We start from the raw sequence: 21,652 nt of genomic DNA on the forward strand, positions 1-21,652 counted from the left end.
TCTATCACGTTGTTCTTGTAATTTATAAGCTTCCCTTTCCAATTTCTCCTGTTCTCTTTCTTGAAAAAAAATTCTCATCATTTCAACCATCGAATTTTCTCCCGCTTGCTGTGACGATGATTGCTTTGACGATACGTCACGCACACCATCATCGTCTACCGTTCTCTCCATTCGCGAATCGGGTCTGCCTGTTCCCGTTCGCGAACGTAGTGGGTATGGCTTGACAACAGTGTCATCAACGTCATCCACACTGTTTGTCGGCTTGCCTCTGTCATCTGACATGTTTATTTTCAAGTTTGTGACGTAACTGCTCAAAGAAATCTTTCGCAGCACGCCGATCGTCAACTCTCAGATGCGCACGCTGCGACGCTTCCTGATAGTCAAACGTCACTCCGCGGTAGCTGACAATTGCAGAGCTGTACCGGGGAGAAGACAAGATGGCACCTAACTTTGAAAATAAGTGACCAACACCTACTAGACACTGAATCCTGCTATTATGGCATCCATCTTGTGTTCTTAACCGTAGCAACAATGAAGATGCTGATAATACTAACAAATAAACTTTGCATGAAGAGATGATCAGAAATGAATTCTAACTACGTAAATAAGCAACTATGCCAGGAAATAACAGTGATAGGATAAAATGAAGCAGTAAGGAAAGAAATTCCGGAAATCAGTTTTTTTTATACAAGACGCGAGATTTTATGCGTAATGAAAACCGTACTTACATCAGTCGATTTGCGCACTGCTGTTATTTTTCGAAATTTTTTTTAATACTTCCACGGCTTTGTTCAGTACTTCCTTTACGGCTTCCCGATGTACACCGGATGATGTCATGAAACAATAACAGAACACAATTAAAAATTTTTTATGAGGTCCCTCTTCGGGCGCCACATCTAGTATGATAAAAAAATTATTATTATTAGGTTAAATATATCTCAATTCCTTCATTTTAAATCTGTGTTTCATACTAGAATGTCGTGTTCCCAGTTTGGCACAGCTTTGCCACAGGAGACACGAAAGCGGTCGAAGACGTCCGTCTTCTGGTCGGCTCCTGATCATTGTCAGAAGGAGGCTAGTTTTTGATTACGCAAAGACTTCTATTACTTGGAGAAGAACAACCCGGATTTCTTTACGTAATCAATATGAATTTTATAATTACCTAAGGGACCTTTAACAATGAACAGTAAAAAAAAATTGCATTTGCAAATGAAATCATTAATAAATGGGGCAGCTATGAGTTTTATAGAAGACAAGGAGCGGCCTTCTGTCTACGACCAGGATGCCGCAGTATTCTCTGCTGTAGTAAAGGCTGTTTGACATTTATAAAAATAATATGGCACGGAGGTTAAAAAAGTGTAAAGGAAAAGAATAGAATAAGAAATCTGGTAAACACTAAATATATTCTAATAATTCTCACAATCAATTAGAGCTACTTTATAAACAGCATAACTTACGAAAGTAATTTTCTAACTCTATGGTGCGATCAGATTTCAGCCTGTCCTGTACTAGCTCCTATGTTCACGTTTTTGTCACAAACTACAGCCATTACTTTTCTCCTTCGTTAAAGACAATTCTTGCACTGTTCAACACTTTCATAACAATAACTTGTCGATTTACAGTTTCGAACATAAATTACTTGAATTTTATTAATTAATAGTGTTGTCTGCACGCTGGCGAGACCGCTCACTTTTATAGCTTAAAATCGACCAGCTTTACGTTTTCACATAACAAGCAGAAGTACATTAAAATCTGAAGATCTACCAAAGTTTTTTTTTTACTGTCATCTTTTATTTAGATCGAAGCGTAACGTCAGTTCAGCTTCTGTTAAAATGTTTCTTTGACTGCGCAATCAATGTATTAGCGTCCGCGCTAGATGCGCAACTTTACAGTTCGTAAATTATATAAAACAAATGTCTTTCAAAGAATAGGTCTCATCTCATAAGTTGATCATTTGAAATAAAGATAGGTGAATGCCTTTCCAAGGGTACTCAGAGCTTTCATAGGACGGAAATACCAATAATATTACAACCGCTACGGTCGCAGGTTCGAATCCTGCCTCGGGCATGGATGTGTGTGATGTCCTTAGGTTAGTTAGGTTTAATTAGTTCTCTAAGTTCCTACCAAACATTAATGAACGGCTCCAACTTTCGTACTTCCAACCTAGCAAGGGACTGCTGCACTTCCTCACAGGTCATGGACCGTAGTCGACATGTCGGGAAAAGGGCTACCTCCTCGTGTGAATGCGGGGCTGAAATGGGCACTCCGGATCACGTGATCTACTAGTGTCCCATTTTAGATGATGGAGCCACTGACCTAAGACACCATCTATCAAATAATGACACTTATCACCTAATTAGGAACCCGACCACATTCGAGAGCATAAACCGCCTTGCCAGTGAGGTATCGGCAAAGGTCCTGCGGGAATATCGGAGGGAAAATATATGAACTATTGAGCACTATATGACACACTGCGACCTATCTCATTCCGCCAATGCGTGGATTGGGCAATCGCTGTAATGGTAGGAATCGGCCACGTCCTGGAACAGGGGGAAGGTGCGCAAATATATCGGAATTGATAGTATGAGCTTTCGGGCTGAGAACCTTTCCGCTCCCTTTTAATACGGCCGTAGTCACGACCGCTCACAACAACCTCTGAAAGACTATACTGGTGCAAATCTGCAACACACCAGATTACTTCAAACTAAAAATTTTAACAACTCACAAAAACACATGAACTATGCACCCCGTAAGAGGGATGGAAATGGTAGAAAACACTCACATGAAAAATTATTTGCCACCGAAAGTGCAACTTCTTTTTAAAAGAACTCTTATGGTGGAAGGGTGGCATCTTTATATACTAAAATGACCATTTAAATAAAATCCATGAAATGCAGTTTTACATAAAATGTACCAACATGCTCTACATTACACATATACCACCTCGCAAGATGATAGGCAAGGTAAAAACATATTTCAGGAATTCGGCCTTTACACCTTAAGCAATAAATTCGTTAACACCGAATCCGACAAACATGACAGAGGCAGCTATTAACGTATGGCAGATTGACAGGAGGATTACTGAACAACCCGAACCGCAGATTGCTCTAACCCGCCCCAACTCCACAAGGGAAAACGGACCACCCAATTCACAAATACCAATCTTCCCGCGGGTGGGCAAACGGAGAAGAATGGTGGGACGACCCCAAAACAAAGCGACTGGTGACCACACCAAGAAAACAAGTAGGATTTAACAAGTATATGAAACAACATATCTCCAATCACTTAACTTCTAATAAACTCCGATTTCTGGCGAAGACCTGGCGCAACACCCCTAACACTCTCCCGAACCGCCCGCTGCCAGCCGCTTCAACGGACGCAGGAAGGCGCGCCGATCTCCCGTCTCACGGCGTCGCATCTTGCCCCGGCTAGCCCGATGTCGTGGTTTGACTCCTGTTGCTCTCGTGTCGACCGCGAAGCCAGTACCCCTTCTATACGGCGCGGCCCACTGAACTCACGTGGGGACCTCACATGCGCCGACGCTCAAGGCGGACCAGTCATCTTGTGTCTCAGTGTGCGACCGACCAACCGACCGATCCAGCCGCCAATGACCGTTGCCCGAGCAACTCGAGCAGACTGGCGGCCTAACGCGCAGACTTAGATGCAGGAACACAGTCCCGACCGGGCGGCCACTAGCTGCGTTCTGTTACTGCCGGAGTGGCAAGACTCTCATTTCCTGGCTTTAAAGTTTGATCCAAACGACAGCCATACTAGCACACCGACGACAGACAGACACTCACTGCCGCACAAATGCGAACGAGAGACAGACCAGCAACTGTTGACGCGAGACTGACTCAGCCTCTCTCCGACTGACCAACTGCCAGTGGCGAGCTTATAATGCCCCTTAAATGCACGAGAAAAGGCAACCTTTCCCCTTTTCCACCACAGGGAGACACCAAAGCTGCGATTGCCACAGCGGCGTAACCGCCAAAAACGGAAGGCGACTACTTCACAGAACGCGGTGCGGCGCGCTCTTCAGAACAGCAATTTTTACCACGGCTCACAACTGGACACCTATAATGACTTAGTAGATAGGCAATTTTTAAGCAGAGAGTAGATTAGGATACCCTTACAACAGTACCTGCAGCGATTTTCTGTAAAGGCCAGCCCGGTGCCAGGAGCACGCCCACTGGGATTAGCTCGGTAGGCACGGCCAAAAAGTAGATTTATACATTCACTGGCACGCCTGTAACGCTGCAGGAGGTAGCTTCTAGAATAGTTAGATTAGAGACTAGTTCTTACCCATTGAACGACTAACATCTCATACCCTGTATCACGTAAGAAGTTTAAATTAGAATTAGTAAATGCTTCTAAATATTATTGAATGTATTGTAGATCTCAAGACCCACTAATGTATGAGGTGCTGGGTTATCATGTATGATATTATTATTGGTTTGAATAAAAAATTAAAAAAAAATGTTCTAGGGGACTGGTGACCTCAGATGTTAAGTCCCATAGTGCTCAGAGCCATTTGAACCATTTATTTTAAACAATTTCTATTCCGTTGTATCGCAGATTTTTGATTCTCCAGGCCAGAATCAAATGGTTCAAATGGCTCTGAGCACTATGGGACTCAACTGCTGAGGTCATTAGTCCCCTAGAACTTAGAACTAGTTAAACCTAACTAACCTAAGGACATCACAAACATCCATGCCCGAGGCAGGATTCGAACCTGCGACCGTAGCGGTCTTGCGGTTCCAGACTGCAGCGCCTTTAACCGCACGGCCACTTCGGCCGGCCTCCAGGCCAGAATCCCATTACATGAAAGGATGTCAAGAAATGTATTGAAGTTCATTCCATCCAACAGAGACTCGTTTATGCTGATTAAACAACAGACTCAACCATCACCAGCGGTTTGACATGTTGGTATGTAATACATAGTACCCTGCGCCAAAAACTGCTCTGTGGCAGAGCAAGAATTATAGACTGACATATTGTGATGTCTGTCTGTTTGACACGAGGTATGACTGTCAGTATAAGACGAATTATGACAAGTGTTTGTACAATTTCACTGGACAATTTCGATATTGTGCAGCTTCAAAGCAATATGGGTGCTTGTAACTAATCGGTTGTACCTTACATCCTAAAACTCCTAACAGGCCTTAGAAGACCCAATGGCACCGACCGGCCGCCGTGTCATCCTACATCTACATCTACATCTATACTCCTCAGCCCGCAGACGTCACTGGATGCGGATATGGAGGGGCATGTGGTCAGCACACCGCTCTCTCGGCCATATGTCAGTTGACGAGACCGGAGCCGCTACTTCGAATCAAGTAGCTCCTCAGTTTGCCTCACAAGGGCTGAGTGCACTCCGCTTGCCAACAGCGCTCGGCAGACCGGGCGGTCACCCATCCAAGTCCTAGCCCAGCCCGACAGCGCTTAACTTCGGTGATCTGACGGGAACAGGTGTTACCACTGCGGCAAGGCCAGTGGCCCTTACATGGTAGATGAGGTTTGATAACAGAAACCGGTAAATGACTAATGGGACAAATAAAAAGCTGATGGTTTAAATGTATTTTCTTAAGTACCAGGTGTACAGTTCTTCTTTGATCATCTCACTTCTTCGTAATAAAGCTAAACAATTGGAGCGCTGTTCCAGGTCGTGTGTGTGTGGGGGGGAGGGCGTACAATCTGAGAGCGAAATGTCGTGTTAACTGCACACGTACTCCAAAGTTAAAGTACGCGGGTAAGTACCATTCTTGTGGGCAAAGAGTCTAAACTATTCACAGATTCATTGTGACATACGGACCAAATATGTAGTCGCGTCCAGCCGTAGTTAAATGTGCCAGCAATTTGCCCAAGGATGTACAGACATGGGTGATGCTGATCGGGAAGGGTCGTCGATATGGACCATAGACGACAGCGTCAGGGCAATGTTTTCAGCAAGCTGAAACAACATCTGGGGAGACAGATGTTGAAACTACGGAAATGTTCAGACAGTGGTTCTCGAGTAACCGTTGACAAAGGAGTGGATTTCCATTGGCGATAAACTGAACGACTGGTAGAGCCTTCCGACCTGTTTTTGAAGAGAACTTGGGTCTGTGATGATAAACAGTGCGATGTATCCGTATCCCTTTAAAGTGTAGTGTAGCAGTCAATGAAAGTTAATTGGCCTACTGTCACAATAATACGAAAGTTACTTTTTGAAGTCCCTCATGTTTAGAACCTGCACGGTTATCTTCTTTTTCACATTTTTTTCCTAGCTTTACCCTTTTCTACTGAGACGAAATCATCACAGGCAGTTTTCATTTCTTTATACTTCGAATGACTTCTCATCCGTTGTCTGCCATTATTCCCGGAAGTTCATTATTTTTCTTACTCTCTGTATGTGTTCCTCAATTGCTCTTTAAATATTCAAACATATAAAGGAAATTAATCTACAAATTTCTCTGTACTCTTAATTACTGTACCATTGGCAATTGCAAGTTATAAAATGTAGTGTTTTATTTGTACTCATGTTACTTTCAACTGTTTCTGTTACCAAATCTCGAATTTCAATCGTCCAAGTACCAACCTTATTTAGGAAATTTTCCTCTTAAGACTGAATGGAGATTCAGAGTGTATGGCATTCAATTCAAACCAGTAACACCCCACACCCGATTCGTTAAAGGATCGGATTCCCCAGTATGAAACAGCTTCAGACGGGTGATTACTTTACAAATGAGTTATTTTGTTAAATATTTGACGTTAAGCCCATAAAACCTTTATGGCTGAAAACGCAAAACCTTAATTGTCTCGCTTTTATTAGTCTCGAATTATTCACCCACAGAGGTTTGAAATTGCGTTCAACGTTTATTGGATGAGTGCTCTCATTATCAAACAATGAGTGAGAATAGTCTGGATAAGTGGCGATCTGTTTTAACAAAAAGCTAGTTTGTCACGCATCTTAATGTTTATGATGTCATGTCTCCTGAACAATGTGTCGTACAATGATACAGATATAACCTTGTAGGTGCATTCAGTGGTATATGTGGGTACTGCCTGCATAACGTGTTACGAATAGAGTTAGTAGTAAATAAAAAAAGAAATGAAGTCGTATGGCATGAATAGCCGGCGGATCCAGAAGGGTAGGTCCAGCCGTCTAACTGGAAAGGTTTTTCCTATCCTTCGCGCACGTAGGCACTTTTACTTCGCGGAGTATGAGAGCTGTGTACGTAAGCGTATCTGTTAAGTGCATATTACTGTGATGTGTGCGTGTGTGGGGTGATGTCATGTAAAACTTGGAGATGAAGAGAGAAGGAAGAGGGGGAAACCTGGTGCCGGCACGTATCGTACTCCTCTCGAAGAGCACCAAGGGGACCGCCTAGTTTATCGTCCCCACCCGACGTACGAACCACCACAGCGTCGCATGCCCTCACTTCATGAGACACTGCGGAGTTGAATCCAGAACATTTGCCGCGAATACTGGTGAACAGGCATTCCACACCACCAATTCACCTCTCCTCTCTACTGTAAAACCAAAGGGGAAAATGTCAACAGCGAGCGAGGTTCCTGGAAGTCACCTATCCAAGTACTGGCCACGTCAGATGGTGCTTAACGTCGCAGATCTGACGAGAACTTTTCTTTGCGGGTTTGGGAGGAGGGGGGGGGGGAAGCGAAGAGACAAGTACAGGAAACAAGTTAAACAAAATATATTTATCTACATCTACATCTACATACAAGCTCCGCAATTCACCATACGGTGCGTGGCGGAGAGTACCTCGTACCACAACTAGCATCTCCTCTCCCTGTTCCACTCCCAAACAGAACGAGGGAAAAATGACTGCCTATATGCCTCCGTACGAGCCCTAATGTCTCGTATCTTTGTGGTCTTTCCGCGAAATATAAGTTGGCGGCAGTAAAATTGTACCACAGTCAGCCTCAAATGCTGGTTCTCTAAATTTCCTAAGTAGCGATTCACGAAAACAACGCCTCCTTTCCTCTAGAGACTCCCATCCGAGTTCCTGAAGCATTTCCGTAACACTCGCGTGATGATCAAACCTACCAGTAACAATTCTAGCAGCCCGCCTCTGAATTGCTTCTATGTCCTCCCTCAATCCGACCTGATAGGGATCCCAAACGCTCGAGCAGTACTCAAGAATAGGTCGTATTAGTGTTTTATAAGCGGTCTCCTTTACAGATGAACCACATCTTCCCAAAATTCTACCAGTGTACCGAAGACGACTATCCGCCTTCCCCACAACTGCCATTATATGCTTGTCCCAATTCATATCGCTCTGCAATGTTACGCCCAAAATATTTAATCGACGCGACTGTGTCAAGCGCTACACTATTAATGCAGTATTCAAACATTACGGGATTCTTTTTCCTATTCATTTGCATTAATTTATATTTATCTATATTCAGAGTTAGCTGCCATTCTTACACCCATGACAAATCCTGTCCAAGTCATCTTGTATCCTCCTACAGTCACTCAGCGACGATACCTTCCCGTACACCACAGCATCATCAGCAAACAGCCACACATTGCTATCCACCCTATCCAAAATATTATTTATGTAGATAGAAAACAACTGCGGACCTACCACACTTCCCTGGGGCACTCCAGATGATACCCTCACCTCCGATGAACACTCAGCATCTAGGACAACGTACTGGGTCCTATTACTTAAGAAGTCTTCGAGCCACTCACATATTTGGGAACCAATCCCATATGCTCGTACCTAAGTTAGGAGTCTGCAGTGGGGCACCGACTGGAACGGAATGTGAAAAAAGGGCGACTTGCGTTTCGCAGGAGCGATGCTTTGTAAAGCCGTGCTGATGCATCGACAGCAACTTCTCTGTCTCAAGGAAATTCATTATATTCGAACTGAGAATATGTTGGAGAATCCTGCAACAAACCGATGTTAAGCACATTGGTCTGTAATTTTGAGGATCCGTCCTCCTACCCTTCTTATATACAGGCGTCACCTGCGCTTTTCTCCAGTCGCTCGGGACTTTAAGTTGGGCAAGAGATTCGCGATAAATGCAAGCTAAGTAAGGAGCCAATGCAGTAGAGTACTCTCTGTAAAACCGAATTGGAATCCCATCAGGACCTGGCGATTTATTTATTTTCAACCCATTCCGCTGCTTCACAACCCCAGGGATGTCTATCACTGTGTCCTGCATACGGGAATCTGTACGCGACTCAAACGGCGGTTTGTTTGTACGATCCTCCTGCGTGAAAGATTTCTCAAACGCTAAATTTAAAATTTCAGCTTTCGTTTTGCTGTCTTCCGTTGCCAGGCCAGACTGATCAGTGAGTGACTGGATGGAAGCCTTCGACCCGCTTACCGATTTTACGTAACACCAGAATTTCCTTGGGTTTTCAGCAAGATCTTTTGCTAAGGTATGACGGTGGTAGTGGTTGAATGCTTCGCGCATCGCTCTTTTTACAGCAGCACGAATCTCTACTAACTTTTGCCTGTCCTCATTCTGCCGATCTTTCTTGTACCGCGAGTGCAATTGTCTTTGCTTCCTGAGCATTCTCCGAATTGCGCTGTTATCCGTACAAATATAAATACAACGGAAAGGCCACCCTTCCGGCGGAACCACCATTAGACGCTATACACGAACGAGGCGTGCAAACGTCTTTATTAACAAGGTGAGTCAAAGAAAAGGTAAAGTAAGCTAAGAGGTGTGACTCCGTAGAAGAGAGGGAACAGAGGACGGGGCCATGGCAAGACTTGCAGGCGTCCTCCTGCTCGGCGGGTGGGGGGTGGGAGCAGAGTGGGCAGGGGTCAACATGCGAGTGCTGAGCACTGTACCCGGATACCATTACCGGACAGCGGAACCGAAGAAGTGCGGAAGCCTAGGAGGAGGGGACAGTAGGATTGGGGGAATAACCGGCTTGGTATGCTATAGTGCATAAAAGAAGGAGGCGCTTGTCCATGCGCCTACCCACTGTGCGGTACGATATTGTAGTGCGGGAGTCTTAGACTTCAGCAGGGGCGGAAGGAATGCCGCCTGCGTGTGGCACCATCCAGATGAGCGCGGTGCAACGACTTGTGACGTCATACTAGTAAGACTGTCCGCCACTAACATTCGGCTCTGTGGAGATCCCAAGGGAAATAAGTAATTCATTGGAAAGTTACCCACTAAAGGTCTTAATTTGGTCGTGTACCATCCAGACCTTTCATGCATTTAAACGCGTCGTTAAGAATTATTGAACTCATCGGACATAGTGATGTTATGTTAATCGGGGACCTAGAAACGACGGAGGGGCTCCGTCCACGCCGCAGCCACAGTGGTCCGCAACCCTACGACGACTACCGCAGTCCACTTCACCCCTCCACTGCCCCACCCAGGGTTATTGTGCTGTTCGGCCCCCGGTGGACCCCCCAGGGAACGTCTCACACCAGACGAGTGTAACACCTATGTTTGCGTGGTAGAGTAGTGGTGGAGTACGCGTACGTGGAGAACTGGTTTCCGCAGCAATCGCCGACATAGTGTAGCTGAGGCGGAGTAAGGGGAACCAGCCCGCATTCGCCGAGGCAGGTGGAAAACCGCCTAAAAACCATCCACAGACTGGCCGGCTCACCGGACCTCGACACAAATCCGCCGGGCGAATTCGTGCCGGGGACCAGCGCTCCTTCCCGCCCGGAAAGCAGTGCGTTAGACCGCACGCCAACCGCGCGGGTCTGACATAGTTACTTGTTCCCCACCGGAGACGGCTGCTAATATTCTTAAGACCTGTAGTGTCACGTGCTGTACCGTGGGCCTCGTCTGAGCGGAGGTGACGTAAAGATCGCGCCAAGGTAGTGGCGAGGAAGGTGTGGGAGCGCGGTCGGCACTCTGTTTCATTGTTTGCGGTTTGTAAGTGCTACCAGAAGTCAAGGCACTATTTATCGCAATCAGTATACGTACATCCCTTGACCCATATGATTTTCTTGTAATTGTGACATAAAGTAATGCAGGAAGAATGCAACCGTACTGCAAATTAATAGCCGGCCGCGGTGGTCTCGCGGTTCTAGGCGCGCAGTCCGGAACCGTGCGACTACTACGGTCGCAGGTTCGAATCCTGCCTCGGGCATGGATGTGTGTGATGTCCTTAGGTTAGTTAGGTTTAAGTACTAAGTTCTAGGGGACTGATAACCACAGCAGTTGAGTCCCATAGTGCTCAGAGCCATTTGCAAATTAATATGAGCGCTGCAAAGTTGTTGAATTGGTCGCTAAGTGTAATGCCACTGTTAAAAAAACCAACGACTTTATTTGACGCGAAGCGGCAGACACCTATCATAAGCTAGTCTAGTAACCAAAAAAGAAGTGACAGAAAATATAAAAAGGTATACAGAGCGACGTAATAAGAGTATAAGAATTACAAAGCTTCGTCATATTGAGAGCTGCCATACATACCATGATCATCTAGGTATTCAGATCCATAAAGACAGGTTGTAACCGATACAGCTGTCATAGCAGACAAATTTCAAAATTGCCTCGTATTTTCTAGGTAGACAATTTACTCCACCTTAGGGTGATGGAGCATACAAAGGTGGTGCCGCATGGCCGCAAAAATAGAATGATAAACTGTGTACCTTACGCATATTATTTTATGTGTCTATTCTACTGATGGCATTTTATACCAAGGTAAAAATTGTTTTATTTTGTTGCTTCGTATACCTTTTTGAAAGTTATGTTTTATATTCGACAATGTTTATGTATATAAACTAAAATTTTTCGTTCTGTATTCGCCGCTATGCGGCACCACCTGTACATGCTTCATCGCCCTCTGGTGTCGTAAATTGATGTAGTTTTAAAATTTGTCTGCCATGACAGCTGTATCGGTTACATGTCTTCATGCATCTGAATACCTAGATGATCATGGTGTATATGCCATCTCTCAATATGACGAAATTTTGTAATGCTTGTAGTCTTACCATGTTGCTCTGTATACTTTTGCATATATTCTGTCATTTGTATTTTGGTTCCCATCCTACCATATGATGGATATCTCCCGCAATGCGTCAAATAAAGTCACTGGTTTTTTAACTAGTGGAATTTCATTTAGCGACCTATTCAGCAATTTTGCAGCACTCATATTCATTCGCATGATATTTGGTGGCGGGTAAATGAGTATCCATGGGTCAGTCGAATCCAGCGCAACGCGAAGGTAGCAGGCACTGAACTGTCGACATAGCTTTTCAGAGGTCACTGATGGCATCACAAGTCGTGTGGTGATCATCGTCGTCCACAAGGTCGCAAACTGTGCAAAGCGGAGTGTTCGACAATACGATTGCTTGAAGACATTGATTTGTGGCGAATTTTTCACATGCGGCGCAGTACTATGTTGCCCTGACGTTGGAGGGAAGGAAAAGCTGGTGGACATGACGCCAAACCGTGGTGTGCAGAAGGCGCGTGCTCGGCAAGTGAGTGTGAGCGTAAGTGAGGTCAAAGATGAAATCAGGAATGTGCGACAGATGGTGCGTGATGTGGCATACTGGTTCTGATGGAGATATGGTCGTGGGCATAATAAGAAAGTCCAGCAAGCTGCGCGAAAGGGAGGCGACCCCGTTCCACGGCTTGTGCATGGTGGCCAAAGACGCCGCCTGAAGTGGCATATTGACAAGGCCGAAGCCCCATGCTCGTGGGGGTAAGGTGTGTGTTTCGTAACGGACCTTAAAGAGCCTACCAGCCGTAAATTCTAACGCGGGCTGGAGGCTGCCTTCTGTAGTTGTCGACAAAGGGAGTGTTTGTGAGACATGCATCATCTTGGACGCCACATGTTGATTGAAGTATTCGACACGTTTCGAAGAATCGAGTCTGTGGAGGAGATCTTGTCGCACTGCCTTGCCGATAATTTGGAGAGTACGGCGAAAATTGATGACAAAAAATGCTTCAAATGGCTCTGACCACTATGGGACTTAACATCTGAGGTCATCAGTCCCCTAGAACTTAGAACTACTTAAACCTAACTAACCTAAGGATGGTTCAAATGGCTCTGAGCACTATGGGACTTAACATCTGTGGTCATCAGTCCCCTAGAACTTAGAACTACTTAAACCTAACTAACCTAAGGATGGTTCAAATGGCTCTGAGCACTATGGGACTTAACATCTGTGGTCATCAGTCCCCTAGAACTTAGAACTACTTAAACCTAACTAACCTAAGGACATCACACACATCCATGCCCGAGGCAGGATTCGAACCTGCGGTCGCGCGGATCCAGACTGAAGCGCCTTGAACCGCTCGGCCACACCGGCTGGCAAAATTCATGACAGTTGAGCAACGCACAGTGGAGGCGAAAATGATACCAAGGTGTCTTACGCTCTTGCACGCACGAAAGGGGTGCAAAGTCGTCGTGTGAGAGGCCGCGTCCGATGTGCATCGCAGAGGATTTAGCGATATTTATGGTACCGCACGCTGCAGTTCCATACATTAATATCAAATACAGCACCATCTGTGTTTCGGTCCGCGATCGGACTAAGAGCTGGAGTTCGGCCACATACGTATGACGACGAAAATTGAGCTGTTGAATAGTGAGGTCAGAAAGATGGGTCGTCAGGCTCCCAACGAGTAATGTCGACAGTGGGCAACTTTCCTTATGGGCGGTGTATGGTCACTGGTCCCGCCACACGGCCATTGACCTGAATCATGCATTCGGCTCTGCCAAGCAGGCGTCGGATGATAGCAATATATGGGGAGAAGGATGAAAAACCCATTCCATTACGAGGAACAGAAAATGATGCTTCACGTTGTCGAATGCGCTGTCAAAATCAATAGCAACCGTGGCGGCGCGGAGTCTGCACGCCGCTGTCAGCGCGAACAAATCGCGACATTCCCCTCTGGCCGTTTGTATATTAACTAGATATCTGTTCTGGGGACAGAATGGAACGGAGCGTCTTGCCGCAACGCGTCACCAGGAGTCGTGCAAGACTTTTATACTCTGCGTTAAGCAGAGTTATGGGGCGATAATGTGCTGTCGCCGCTCCCGGTGTCCGTTTGTGAATGGGTATAGTAATACTCGTGACAAAGGCTGGATGTACGGCGTTGTCATTCTTCAACAGTTCATGAAACGTTGTTGTCCACCGAGAAGCCATTAGCGCAAGGAAGGCACGATAAAATTCTATGGGAAGTCCGTCGGCGCCAGGTGACTCGATCAAAGCACCTTTGTTGGTTGCGTCGTGGACGTCGTCGCCAGCTAGGGTCTGTGTGACATGTGGTAACACAACCTCCTTAGCATGGGTGTTGGTGGGCTGCTCCTAATGCATTGTGCGGTAGTGGTCTAGAATGGCACTGACGATTTTAGACTAACAAGTGAGGTGCTGGGAGCGGCAGGTAGATCTCGGTGATGAGTCGGTATCGTCGTCGATTCCCATCGATGGCGGTATGATGCATAGTCGGCTTTTCCTGTACCACCACTCCACGTCTGGTCCTCACCACTGACCTCTGCAGTCTACAGTGAGTCAATGTCATGGTTTATGCCGTAATCCTGCCACGTTCTCTCTGGGTTTCAGGGGTTGGCGGCTGGGTGTCCGTGTCGCAGAGAATGGCGTAGAAATACGTAGTAGGTAGTGTGCCGGCGCCATGCATCCTTGCTGTATTGCATCGAGGTACGTCGATTGGCAAGTTTTGCACATTCTAGGCATCAAGTCCAAGTTGTGCAATATTGACGCAAGCGACGTTCACAGGTAGCCCACCTCTTGGTTATGTGTTGAAGACATTCGGTATCGTGGAGGTGGGAGGTGTTTAACTTCCACGGTTCACGGGGCGCCAGACCGCTTGTTGAGGGAGGAAAATGTTGCAGATGTAGGCACAGTGGTCTGAAAAGGCCGAGGGCCAACATTCTGCTCCTTGGAGTGCGGGTGTGAGTTTCCGAGAGGCGTGAATCCTTTTCAAGGCAGCTTGGGGATTGACCAGTCTGGTACGTATGTCCAGGTGCGTCGCCGTGCCGAACTTCCTAAGTGTCGCGGAGCAACAGATCACGGACAAGCCGCAGTTCTTGACAGGTGTTGTATTAGGCATTTGATCTTTAGGGTGTAGGACACAATTAAAATAACGCCCAAGCGAGTAATGGTCACAGCGCTCAAGAAGTAAAGGAGTGATATCTTCTGAGTAGAAGCGAGCTCTGTCTTGTCTGTGGGTGGAGCCTGACGGAGCGTAAATGTTGACTATATGCTTCGTCATGATGGCCATCGCCATGCCTCTGGCGGACGGGTGTGACATCAGCTACTGGGACGCTCTAGATAGCAAAGATGGCTAAGCCACGTCTCAGGTGATCACTAGGGGAGTAAATGTTATAGGCCAAGGCATCCGGGAGTATGGCCAAGTGTACTTCCTGCAGTAGTGCGATGTCGATGTCCGATGCCCTTATCTGAAACCTGGTGGTAGTCAAGGGAAGGCAGGATTCGGTTACGATTGTGCACGGGGCCATAATCAGTTACTATTGGTTCCCTTTTACAATTACACACAATTTATTTTAAACCAGTAATTCCAGACTCAACAATAAATAAAAAAATACCACACGTTATTAGTGAAAGAGTAAAAACAGTGCAAATAATAGTGTTTTCAGTGAGTTACAATTTAGCAAATCCCCATTACCGGTAAATACAGGTACAACAGATAATGTTTTAAAAGCAAGCCACTGTGATTTGGGCAGAAGGCCTTACACGCCAAGATTGGCAATAAATTAAGAATTGTTTAAAACTCGCTGCAACTTACAAATTACAGGTATCGAAATATTAAAGGCAAGTCGCCACAAACACAGCAGAAGGCGTCAGACGCCAGGAATGGCCGTAAATAAGGTTTTAAAGGCTTACTGCGTAAATACAAATACCAAATTAGAATTTTAAGGCAAATGACCACAATCACGGCTGAAGGCCTAACACGCCAAGAACGGCAATAATACATAAAAAAATTGAAACCTGCTGTAAAACGGCAAATACAATAGCAAAAGTTAATTAAAAAAACAAGCAACTGATCCAGGCGGTGCTCCAGGAATCGACCTCTGAGGAGGTCCGGCAACAGACACTTTCGCGAGCGATGAGATAGGCAGCCAAGCGCTGCATTCACTTCACAAGATGGTAACTCAGACTAGTGGCAGTCTAATGAATGACTAATGATAATCTTGCTATCTGACGCCCGATAAACCAAATGCAACGATGGAACAATGCGCCAAAGCCGGAAGCGGTGGTCTGTACTACGTCCAGAATACTGTGTTTAGAGTCCCCGGAACGAGAAAGGAATCATTAACACTAGAGTAGAGGAATCACCAACCAGCCTACTATCAAGAAGGCTGTCAAAACTACAAGCCTTAGCGGACAACAGTGACAAGGCGAGCAAACGTACACTGCCGTTACAGACACTAACCCCCAGGGCAGGCCACTGGGGCATTAGCGGTCACCAGGTAAGAAAAATTACCGCTGGTTGAACTTAACAAAATTGTAACAAGTTGAACGCAGTAAACAGTAATAAGAAGTCGAGAAAAGCTAATCAGATCCACCTTCCCCAAGCACTCCACTCGCTGCTCTTCGCCTCGGCAACACTACGACTAGCAACACGAACCCAAGTCACTGCAGAATATCACAATGGTGGAGATTTCTCTACTTGGATTGAAATCCACTCATCTTAAGCTTGCTGGATCCGGTTTACGACGAAGTCGTGCACCCCGTGACCACAGTCCTTCCATCCGGCAGTCCGTGCGTGCCGCCAGCGGTTCCGACGTGTTCTCGCACTGGGCGGACCTGGCTCCTCCTGAGTCCCCAACCGAACTCGCACATTCACACGACCCGGAAAAACAACGACGTCGCCCCAAAGATAAGGCAACAGTTACTACATATCGATAACCGCCGCTGCTGCCACTAGCGGACAGGCAACGCTTGCGAAACCGAGTGGCGCCAGTCAACACGAGAAGAAGACAAACAACCGCAACCAGGCCAACTAAACGATACCGTCTAACCTCCAACAGAGGGCGGAAACCTACAAACAGCACCAACGCGAACCATAGCACGGCACACTATCATCTCTCGCAGAAGTTGCATTTACACTCGTCAGTAATTATTGTTAGTATTGATCGTTGCTATTCGTTACGTTTGGAGCCGAGCCGGCCGTAAATGGGAACACATCAGTGGGGGCTGAAGAGAGTCGAGACAGCGGCGAGCCGTGCCGTACGCCACCTGACGGCGCACTTAGGTCTCCGTCTGGGGTAACTCTGTCCCTAGCGTGTGGTTCGGATCATTGTCGACGTCGTCACTCCACGCCAGCGACGCCCAGTCGTTTTGGCGTTCACATGTTCCACCTCGTCCGTAGGAGCGGAGGACGTCTCGGCGGCAGTTGTAAAGGTGAAGTCCAGCGGTTCAGATGCATCTGGGCGAGATGGCGGAGTAAGTACGAGGCAACCACATCCGCCGTCGCACTGTTGTGATTCCTGTCGTCCTGTCGGTTGTCTGAGTTCCTCTGGCCTCTGGAGCTTCGGAGTAGGTGAGTTGTCTCCTTCCGAGACCGTAAGACGCCTACTCTTGCGCCGTTTATGTGAACGTCGATTGCATGTCACTCTCCCTGTGTCAGAAGACGAGAGGGAGTCACGGCGGTTCGGGAGGAAGGCCGTCGTGGGGACTAGAAGCGACGTGACGTCCACATCATCGGCCGGGAGGAAAACGGCAGTCGTCGCTGTTGGTGGTAACGCCGGAGTCGTGTCAGGTTGTGAGCGTGGGGAGTCGATCCCAGCGATCTCAGTGGCGGCTAGAAGGGACACTGGTACATGGTCCGCCTGACCACGGACGGCAGGAGGAGAAGAGAATGCCGATGCTCTCCACGGTAGCGGCGGCCAGTTGTTTGATGCGCCGCTGAAGACACTCAGACATGAGGTGGCCTCCTTTGCTGCACCCACAACGGGTGATTGGTTGGCCGTCGTATACAATGATCGCACGGCAGACGCTGGTTTGCAGGTCAGATGTCATGCGGCAACGAAGATCGATGGTGATTTGTCGTACACCGTTAACAACGTCATACGTTTAGAATGGCGTCAGGCGTTCAGTAACGCGACCATGTGCAGTGCCATAGGGGCGGAAAGTCACGATGTCTTCCTCCTGGAGCTCGGATGGCAGTTCGAAAACTAGGATGGTGCGCATGACCAAGCTTGAATGATGGACAGCGACAGCGCCGGCACTGCCGTCGGCGTGGCAAAAGCGTAGTCCTCGTTAGATGGCCCAAAGTATTCATTCGCACGCCGCATCGTTGGTGACTTTGACGTGTACCGTACCGCTTAAGATGGACAATTGGATGCTCAAAATGTCCGAAGCTGGGATCTTAGATACGTCACGTAGGAAGCGTTCCACTTCAAAAGCCCTCAGTCGGGTGTAATCGTTACAGAAGGTGAATCGTAGTGTGGATTTTCGAAAATGGCCGGCGATGGTACTACTGTAGTACACGTAAGAGACACGTAACTGACGGTTGTTGAAAGTAAACAACAGCGAGCGCGTGAGCTCAGTAGGTGGAAACACAGAGCACGGCTGCGAAAGGAGTGTGAACTAGCGTATCCACCTCGCACGGCTGCTGACGAGTAGTAAAGAAATAATAAATTTCATCATGCCTGATGCTGAATTCTTACTGCATGAACAGCGAAAATGTAGTAAGCACGAAGTTTTTTCCCTTTCATTATATTGTGGGCGGCGTCAGTGACAAAAATTTAAAGTTTCTTAGAAGCCGCTAAATGGTATCATTCTAAAACAATGGATAAATATATTGTGGATAATTCGCGCTCCGCGAATTAGGCTGCCTCAAGACACACATGGTTTGCAGCTGAAATTCTTGTCTTACTTTGTTAAGCCTTTAACGTAAGGGTAATCTCTTAATGAGGAAATTATAACAGCACTTTAAATTTTTAAATTCGGTCAATAATTGTACGAAATGTTGTTGTTGTTGTGGTCTTCAGTCCTGAGACTGGTTTGATGCAACTCTCCATGCTACTCCATCCTGTGCAAGCTTCTTCATCTCCCAGTACCTACTGCAACCTAAATCCTTCTGAATCTGCTTAGTGTATTCATCTCTTGGTCTCCCTCTACGATTTTTACCCTCCACGCTGCCCTCCAATACTAAATTGGTGATCCCTTGATGCCTCAGAACATGTCCTACCAACCGATCCCTTCTTCTAGTCAAGTTGTGCCACAAACTTCTCTTCTCAATTGTACGAAACATTGAAAATCAAATATTTCTAACCCCGCCTAACTGTCATAGTATTGATGCACTTTGGAATTTAAATTCAGTGCGTTAATGTTATCTTAGTAAATGAAAAATCGCTCTGAGCACTATGGGACTTAACATCTGAGGTCATCAGTCCCCTAGAACTTAGAACTACTTCAACCTAACTAACCTAAGGACATCACACACATCCATGCCCGAGGCAGGATTCGAACCTGCGACCGTAGAGGTCGCGCGGTTCCGGACTGAAGCGCCTAGAACCGCTAGTAAATGAAAAACAATACGATCATTGTACCTGCGAAAGGTACATTAGCTTATTTTAGTTGTAAATACTTGTCATGTATTATTGTTTTTCTGACGTGTTCTACATCCTGGAGGACCTCTTCACTACGCATCAATTGGAATGAAAGTAAATCTAATCTGTTACACGTTACGACCATCTTCAACTGTTGGCGGCCTCTGTCAGTCAACAGACGAGGTCGGCCTGTACGCTTTTGTGCTGTACTTGTCCCTTCACGTTTCCACTTCACTATCACATCGGAAACAGAGGACCTAGGGATGTTTAGGAGTGTGGAAATCTCGCGTACAGACGTATGGCACAAGTGACACCCAGTCACCTGACCACGTTCGAAGTCCGTCAGTTCCGCGGAGCGTGCCATTCTGCTCTCTCACTAGTCTAATGACTACTGAGGTCGCCGATATGGAGTACCTGGCAGTAGGATGCTGCTCGATGCACCTAATATGAAAAAAACGTATGTTTTTGGGGGTGTCCGGATACTTTTGATCATATAGTGCGTGTAATGGATGTACGAGTACAGGTTGTCGACACATGTTTGACAACCCATGGAGGTTTGGGTCTGGCCATGCATAGTGCACGGATAGCGAAATGGTAAAGCGACCGCTCTCGATAAGCGGGAACTCCGGGTTCGTTTCCTGGTTTCATTGTCGTCATTCCATTCTACAGCTGACGGGTGTCCATATTCGCTGTTCCGAATATATTTAATGTATATGCGATAGGAGTGAGGGGGAACTCTAAAACGTGGTACCATGCGAAGTACCCTCTGCCATGCACTTCACAGCGGTGTGAAGATTGTGGATACAGGTGCTGAAGAAAGTGCAGAACTTTATACTGAGATAATAACGCTACGATAAGACTAAAAACGTCATAACTAGGTCTACACATAATGTTTCAGGTGAAAGCAGATTTTAGTTGTATGACGGTAACCAGTCGCAGTGGCAACAACAAATTTGTCTCCCTGTAACTGCCGCAGCTCTCCTAACAGCATCTCAGTTGATTATGTCAACGCTTTTATCCACTTGGGTTCTTAAAAATAAAAAAATAATAAAAAAAACTCCTCTGCTACTACCGGCGTCGGCTTTTGTTCCCAGTTAATGAGTGAGACGTCACACGATCGTAAATACGTCGCCACTGCAGATAGGATCGTTGAATAACTTCACGCCCTGCTGTTTGTTAATACCTCCACTCAGGAAATGGACGGTTTGTGTGGAAAATGATTGTACCTACCTGAAGAACAACTACCACGAAAAAACGTGAGACCATATTTGGCTACCTGGGCTGTATTTATGATCCTTTGCCGACAGAACACAGCTGCGGAGCTGAGTACCGAATTGGAAGGTTTTTCTTGTGGCCACAGTCGTGCCTGTTTTGGTTAATTCAAGCATTCTTGGCGTCTGGGATAACTCGCAACAGATTTCCTGGGCGGGCGCTTGGGAAATTCGTTACCTATTGCTACAGCTGCCATTCGAAGCCAAGAGAGATTTTTGTGTTACCCTCCTCTGGCGTATGATGCAAATACGAATTCAAAGGAATCCCTTACCCTTTTTTAAAGGATACGTAATATTATGAAACAGAACTAAATTCCCAACGATTTAAGATATGTGAAATCGTATATTTACACACATTACGAAGAATACGTGGTTCCAAGACCGAACTTAGTTTCAATAAACCTATTCAGGGCTTGTAGAATAAGTGATGGTATTCCAACATTTAGACGACGATCGCACGTGGCCTAAGACATGGAGAATTACGTGAGGCGGAACTTGCTTGTCGTTGTTTTAAATGTGGAACACACGATGACCGGTGGTTGTGCTCCTTATTACAAATGTACAATGTATGCCTCCTTTGAAATCATTTTATGACAAAGACATAGACCGAACGTAACTTTCTTTTTAGATTGATGAAGTATGACCATTTTTGAGATGTCAGATCAGTCTTAAGAAATCGAATTTAAATGTTTGTTTGTCTTCTGCGGGAAGTTATTGTGGAACAGATGTATTTTGTACACATGGTGTTCCACTGAGACCGTACAGTAGCGTTCAGCACCTGCATTGACTACAAAGACTGATAAGCAACACTAGTCGATCCTGCACACAAACGTTTCCAGAAAACTGATAGAAAGACAACTGTTTCCACAAAAAGAGTTCTCTTCATTACGAAGACATATACGTATTTGAA

General features: G+C 46.2%; 1 pseudogene; it reads right to left on the bottom strand.

Annotated features, from left to right (window-relative positions):
- Positions 1 to 5,379: 5,379 nt before the first annotated feature.
- Positions 5,380 to 5,497, bottom strand: LOC126254168 (5S ribosomal RNA; annotated as a pseudogene).
- Between the last annotated feature and the right edge of the window lie 16,155 nt (positions 5,498 to 21,652).

The sequence above is a fragment of the Schistocerca nitens genome, chromosome 4 (assembly GCF_023898315.1).
Source record: "Schistocerca nitens isolate TAMUIC-IGC-003100 chromosome 4, iqSchNite1.1, whole genome shotgun sequence".
NCBI classification, from domain to species: Eukaryota; Metazoa; Arthropoda; class Insecta; order Orthoptera; family Acrididae; genus Schistocerca; species Schistocerca nitens.